This window comes from Sander lucioperca, chromosome 2, assembly GCF_008315115.2.
Source record: "Sander lucioperca isolate FBNREF2018 chromosome 2, SLUC_FBN_1.2, whole genome shotgun sequence".
Taxonomy (NCBI): domain Eukaryota; kingdom Metazoa; phylum Chordata; class Actinopteri; order Perciformes; family Percidae; genus Sander; species Sander lucioperca.
Genome location: NC_050174.1, coordinates 27120029 through 27127061, shown reverse-complemented (window position 1 = coordinate 27127061; position 7033 = coordinate 27120029). Strand labels below are relative to the sequence as shown.

Below are 7033 nucleotides of genomic sequence, written 5' to 3'. Positions count from 1 at the left end.
ACACAACACACACACAATTCATAAATTTGTACATCAGGACCGACACACCCACCATTCCAGCAGTCCAGGCCAAACTGCAGAATGCACCTGATCAAAAGTTATTGCCAGTTTACTAGAGCCATGAAACCAAGGCTCTAAGAATCTTCATTTCCACTACTCTCAATTGCATTCAATCTACTAATACCTCTTTCACACCACTGACCAGGGTTGGGCTAGGGTTGTCTGATCAGTGTTCAACCCTTCTTTTGGAAATTCAAACCAAGCCAGTCAACACGGGTATATCCCTGGTCATGACATCAGAGATCACCTGGGTCAACTCGGGAGCAATGCATAACAATTACCTTAAGTGCTAGAAATGGGCGGAGCTTTCATGTCATATTCAGTGAACAGGACATCTAACATCACATACTCCACAGTCCATCTGTAAACCAGCAGAACCAATGTGTTTTGTAGCTACTTGAATTTGTCATTGTACAGTAGGGAGAGAGACTTTGACTTTGATTTCTCCTCTGCATCTTTATTGCAGCAGCTGGACAAGAAAGTAGGTTACTCTAGTATCCAGTAAGTCTGCTCCTGTCCTGGTCATGTACACAAATAATACAATAAGTGTTTTTACAAAACTGTGTTGTCACAGTAATGGTTATATATGTACCAAGCTCAGGATGTCACTGCTTTTGTGACCTGATATATGATGACGGTGGCTGTGCAGCTTGGGCCTTGAGACACTGTTTGGCCCACATCAACCATTTAACCCATTTAATTAAAGCACCAAAACCAGATCCATCTCACTGCAGACTGATAGGTTTGCGTATGTTGTCATTACCTTATCAGAGTGATAAAGAAATCAATAGAGAAAATCAATACGATATGTTTTATCTTTGCCTTTTGTTCACATGTAGGGGCTACGTAGGGGTGACAACTTTGAGCTTGTACAGCAGTAGTATATCACGGCCTCCATAAACCATTGATTTTATGATAAAAATCTTTCAGACAATCAATAGTAATCAAGGTTATAGATCAAGAGAGTGTGGCATGTTAAAGTAGAGGAAGAGCTGGAGAGGATCTTTTGTCTGTGTGAGCCATGCATAATGTTATTCTTTGTAAGAGCATATCAATCATTTTCTAGTCCAAAGACTAGAGGGGCAGATTGAAATGAATTGAATGGAACAGGCTACGGTTAATAGCAAATTATTAGAAACTGTAAGTGGTACGTTTTAACATCAGAAAGCCATTTATCAGAAAAAAAACCCTCAAACTGCTAATGGATGCATTTCCATTATTTCTAGTAAAATGGCTCTATGAATTCACAGATGACAACTCTGCTCTACTGGCCCAACTGATTCAACTACTTGAATAAACTTCCCACCTTGGACACTAACACAGTGGATAACCAAAGAATGAGGCGGCTAGGTGGCTCCTGCCAACACAACACTGCCCTCACTATTCTTGTCTTTGAAAGGAAACATCTCTCAGCGGTCCGTGGTTCCCTTGTCAATTGCAGGCTGAGCACTTGATAAAGACAACAATTGGGAAAGACGAGGATGCTGTTTATATCCTGGCCCGCCCTCGCCCTCCAGCCACGAGTCCCCACAGCCGTGATGACGGAGGAGGATGGAGTCTGGGCCGCAGGAAGTTAGAGGACAACAGTTGTGGCTTGACTGTCTGCAGCCCCTGCTGAAACAGTCCATCCCCTCCCATGTCTTTTCTGTGGTCGGAGAGGAAACCTGACACCACTCAGTGTTTGGACAGTCCCTGACAACCTGGATGTGGAGTCTGATAAGAGCCAGAGAGGAGTCTTGGTGTCAAGATTGTGAGAAACTTCCGGCTAGGATAATTAATCTTGTTACTCTGTGGTAATTGTGTTCTCTATCTGTCAAATATATATCAAACCATCATTTTTTTAAGTAGTTATTAGGGGTGGGAATCACCAGAGGGAATCAACTTCAAATGATGTCCCTAAACGAAACCTTTGTCAACATGTGTTTGTTCATCTCACTACGATTTCATTGCTGCAAAATAGGATTGTCAAGCAGTCAAACTGACGTTGACCAAACCAAGTGGACTGAAAAAGTAATTGATTTTATTAGTCTAGTAGTCCAATGTGCAATGTATATAATAACAGACCCTTATGTGGCGTCCGTGTATTGATACAGTACTACCATGGAAAATATTGCAAAACTGTGCTGTATCAATTTTTTCCCCCACCCCTAGTAAAGTATCAAAATTCCTTTTTTTTTTCTTGCAAATAATTATTTTCATCCTGCACTCAGAGGCATATATACATGTATCCAATCAAATGTAATCTGAGACAATCTGGTTTATCTCACCCATCATATAAACCCATGCTTTGCCTTGTTAATTTGGGTATATGCCAAAAGCAAAAACACCAGACTTTGGTATTTGGTCATTTAGTGGATTTAGGACAACTTTCTTAAACATCTTAAACAACTAGTTTACTTGCTTATTAAATACAATTCTGCATTTTATAAAAAAAGATTCAAGATGGCGTTTGTCTTGTTTTGTATGCTACGTTAATTCTGTGTTTTGCTGTAGTACGAGACGCCTGCCCTGAAAAACGCTCCCATAGGTCTTTTGTTGAAGCAGAAATCACGACTCATATTACCGTTTATAATGGCAGCGCCCTCTAGTGGCCGTAGCAAAGCAGGAAGTAAGGTGCGAAGTATAAGTGGGTATAAGTGGGATGGGTGAAACAATCTCAGGACTTTTACCCAGGAGACCGGGGTTTGAGTTCCATTTGAAAATAAAAGAAAACGATGAGTTCTTTTTAACTTTATGGAACAAACAGAGCTACGTCACATTCAGAAGTTAAGTAACGTAATAGAAACCTAACCAAAACTACGTCCGTTACACGTTAACGACATGTTTAAAACAGCGACCACTACATTCTGACGCTTAGATACTGTATGAGGATGGAAAAGGCTCCTGTGGGTTGTATTAGAGGGTAGGAATAAACCACATATATCGCCATATGCTTTGAAGGACTGGTTGTGTAGTAGCCAGGATTTTCTCACCAGAGAAGAGATTATCAGGGAAACAACTCCAGTTGTCTCTCATTGTCATTCCGTCCTTTAGAGCTGACCCATCTCATTGCTGTTACAATATTGTGTATTTATGGGTATTGATTTGTATGTCCTTTATTTCCACTGTCAAAGCACTTTGTAAACTATTGTTTTTAAAGGTGCTATACAAATAAAGTTATTATTATTATTATTATTATTATTATAGTTGTGGGTGTGGGGATACTCACAAGCCCCCGGCTGAACGCCGCTACGTTGGAGTTTACCCCGGTGGACAAGAGGGTCGCCTCCCTACGCCTCCGGGTTGTGGGGGGGAAAACTCTGACTGTTGTTTGTGCGTATGCACCAAACAAGAGTTCGGAGTATTCGGCCTTCTTGGAGACCTTGAATTGAGTCCTGCATGGGGCTCCAGTGAGGGACTCCATAGTCCTGCTGGGGGACTTCAACGCGCACGTGGGCAATGATGGAGACACATGGAGATGCGTGATTGGGAGGAACGGCCTCCCTGATCTAAACCAGAGTGGTTGTTTGTTGTTGGACTACTGTGCTAGTCATGGATTGTCTATAACGAACACCATGTTCGAACATAGGGATGCTCATAAGTGTACTTGGTACCAGAGCACCCTAGGCCAAAGGTCAATGATCGATTTTATAATTGTTTCATCTGATCTGAGGCCGTATGTTTTGGACACTCGGGTGAAGAGAGGGGCGGAGCTGTCAACCGATCACCATCTGGTGGTGAGTTGGGTCAGGGGGTGGGGGAAGACTCTGGACAGACCTGGTAAGCCCAAATGGGTAGTGCGGGTAAATTGGGAACGTCTGGAGGAGGCCCCTGTCCGACAGACTTTCAACTCACACCTCCGGCAGAGCTTTTCTTGCATCCCTGTGGAGGCTGGGGGCATTGAACCCGAGTGGACAATGTTCAAAGTTTCCATTGCTGAAGCTGCGGCGAGGGGCTGTGGTCTTAGGTGCCTCAAGGGGTGGTAACCCACGAACACCGTGGTGGACACCGGTGGTCAGGGAAGCCGACTGAAGAAGGAGTCTTTCCGGGATATGTTATCCCAGAGGACTCTGGAGGCAGTTGCAGGGTACCGAAGGGCCCAAAGGGCTGCAGCCTCTGCCGTGAAAGAGGCAAAGCAGCGGGTGTGGGAGAAGTTTGGAGAAGACATGGAAAAGGACTTTCGGTCGGCACCAAGGTGCTTCTGGAAAACCGTTCGCCACCTCAGGAGGGGGAAGCCTACTCCAAGGTGCTGGAAAGGAGGGTTTGGCCGATAGTCGAACCTCAGATTGAAGAGGGACAATGTGGATTCCGTCCTGGTCGTAGAACAATGGAACCAGATCTTCACTCTCGCAAGGATCCTGGAGGGAGCCTGGGAGTATGCCCAACTGGTCTACATGTGTTTCCTGGATTTGGAGAAGGCGTATGACCGGGTCCCCCGGGAGATACTGTGGGAGGTGCTGCGGGAGTATGGGGTGAGGGGGTCCCTTCTCAGGGCCATCCAATCTCTATACGACCAAAGTGAGAGCTGTGTTCTCGGCAGTAAGTGAGGGTTGGCCTCCGCCAGGGCTGCGCTTTATCACCAATCCTGTTTGTAGTATTTATGGACAGGATATCAAGGCGTAGTCGGGGTGGAGAGGGGTTGCAGTTCGGTGGGCTGGGGATCTCATCGCTGCTCTTTGCAGATGATGTGGTCCTGATGGCATCATCGGCCGGTGACCTTCAGCACTCACTGGATTGGTTCGCAGCCAAGTGTGAAGCGGCTGGGATGAGGATCAGCACCTCTAAATCTGAGGCCATGGTTCTCAGCAGGAAACCTATGGAGTGCCTTCTCCAGGTAGGGAATGAGTCCTTACCCCAAGTGAAGGAGTTCAAGTACCTTGGGGTCTTGTTCGCGAGTGAGGGGACAATGGAACGGGAGATTGGTCGGAGAATCGGCGCAGCGGGTGCGGTATTACATTCAATTTATCGCACCGTTGTGACGAAAAGAGAGCTGAGCCAGAAGGCAAAGCTCTCGATCTACCGGTAAGTTCCTACCCTCACCTATGGTCATGAAGGCTGGGTCATGACCGAAAGAACGAGATCCAGGGTACAAGCGGCCGAAACGGGTTTCCTCAGGAGAGTGGCTGGTGTCTCCCTTAGAGATAGGGTGAGAAGCTCAGTCATCCGTGAGGAGCTCGGAGTAGAGCCACTGTTCCTTCGTGTCGAAAGGAGCCAGTTGAGGTGGTTCGCGCATCTGGTAAGGATGCCCCCTGGGCGCCTCCCTAGGGAGGTGTTCCAGGCACGTCCAGCTGGGAGGAGGCCTCGGGGAAGACCCAGGACTAGGTGGAGGGATTATATCTCCAACCTGGCCTGGGAACACCTCGGGATCCCCCAGTTGGAGCTGGTTAATGTGGCTCGGGAAAGGGAAGTTTGGGGTCCCCTGCTGGAGCTGCTCCCCCCGCGACTCGACACCGGATAAGCGGACGAAGATGGATGGATGGAGGGATGGATTATTATAGTTGTTATTTCCCTATTTCTTTCTTCATTTGTGGAATTATTGGACATTCTGGACATGGAGAGGTTCAAATGTATCAGTGGTGACCTTAAAAATCCAGTATGGGTCAGGCTATAATACAAACATAATATTTAAGGATTCTGGGCTGCCTCACAGACATTAGAAAAAGCAATGTAAGAAATCTTTTTTAATAGAGTAACAAGATGGATTTGTATTTATATGAAAACAGCTGTGGTTTGGAGTAGAATGATTGATTGGGCAGTATGGATTTGGATTTTTAAAACCATAAGGAAATCATGGTGACCTGTCTGTGCCCAATGTGTGGCCTTCCAATTTCCTTATGGAGCCTCGTAATAGCTCTTTGGTAAGCAACGGTCGGGGGGGGCGGGGGGGGGGGAGTGGACTGCTGCAGCACACTGAGGGGTCAGATCAGAGAATCATATTGGAAAGCTGAGCTAATCTTGGCAGCAAGGTCAAATGGCTCCCAGATAGCCACCTGCCTTTGAGATTTGCCAGCCTCTAATTGAAATGTTGTGATAAATTTCTTGCCCGGGTCAGATGTTACGTGCTGCTTAAGAAAGGATCGGGAGGACAGGGGGGGTGGGGGGGGGGTGGGGGGGCGCTCCTATGGGATCAACTCTTGATCTTTATAGTGTGGACCTACTTGTTGAGTGGAGACGGTGTGTTCAGCAGGGAACAGTCCATCCTCTCCACACCAACAGCTGAGGATCTGATTCAAAATCTACAGACTGTACGTCTTCTAAAAATGTGTCTACACATACAGTATTAAAGCACATTTCTCACCCATGAAATTGGATGAAAAATCATGTGATGTCAATGTGAATGTTCTTACAATGCAGTTTTGTTATTTATCTTATTCCAGGCCCAGTTAGAAAACCAAAACCCCCATATCCAAACGTCTCCGTTTTCAGGGCTCGGAAATGCCGGAGTAGTACAGACGCCAGGTGTAAACGTAGCAAAAAAACAACATGAACACATCACCTCCACGTCTGACCCACCCCTCCCCCCCCCACAGACACAGACACACACACACACACACACACACACACACACACACACACACACACACACACTCGCCATCACCACCTCCCTATACAATTTGTCTGTTTAGTTTTTTGACAAGATGAAATAATATACATGTATACATACTATTTTAAACAATACGATAACAATAAAATGGACAAACTGTCAACCAAATACCCATATTATGTATGCTGACACCATAAGTACATGACATACGTCTTTCCACATTGCATTGCCTCCTAGGAGCCCTCCAGAAATGTTATGGTAACAACTCAATCCGGCAAACCAATTTAAAAAATAAATTCCATTCTCTCAAATGCTACCAGTCTAACCATCTCAGAAGCCCATTCTTCACTCTTCGACGATTCAAATCAATTCAATATCATGATGCGTCACCTCCTCAATATTATTATATATTACTACAGATGGTTTTCATCAACAAATTCAAGCAGTCAG

General features: G+C 45.6%; 1 long non-coding RNA gene across 1 annotated transcript in view; it reads left to right on the top strand.

Annotated features, from left to right (window-relative positions):
- Positions 1–4621, top strand: part of LOC118494615 — a 13069-nt gene extending 8448 nt beyond the window's left edge. Inside the window, exons 2-3 of the long non-coding RNA XR_004896730.1 lie at positions 4297–4300; positions 4517–4621. This is a non-coding gene — a long non-coding RNA (uncharacterized LOC118494615). The remainder of the gene's footprint in view (positions 1–4296; positions 4301–4516) is intronic.
- The last annotated feature ends 2412 nt before the right edge of the window (positions 4622–7033 follow it).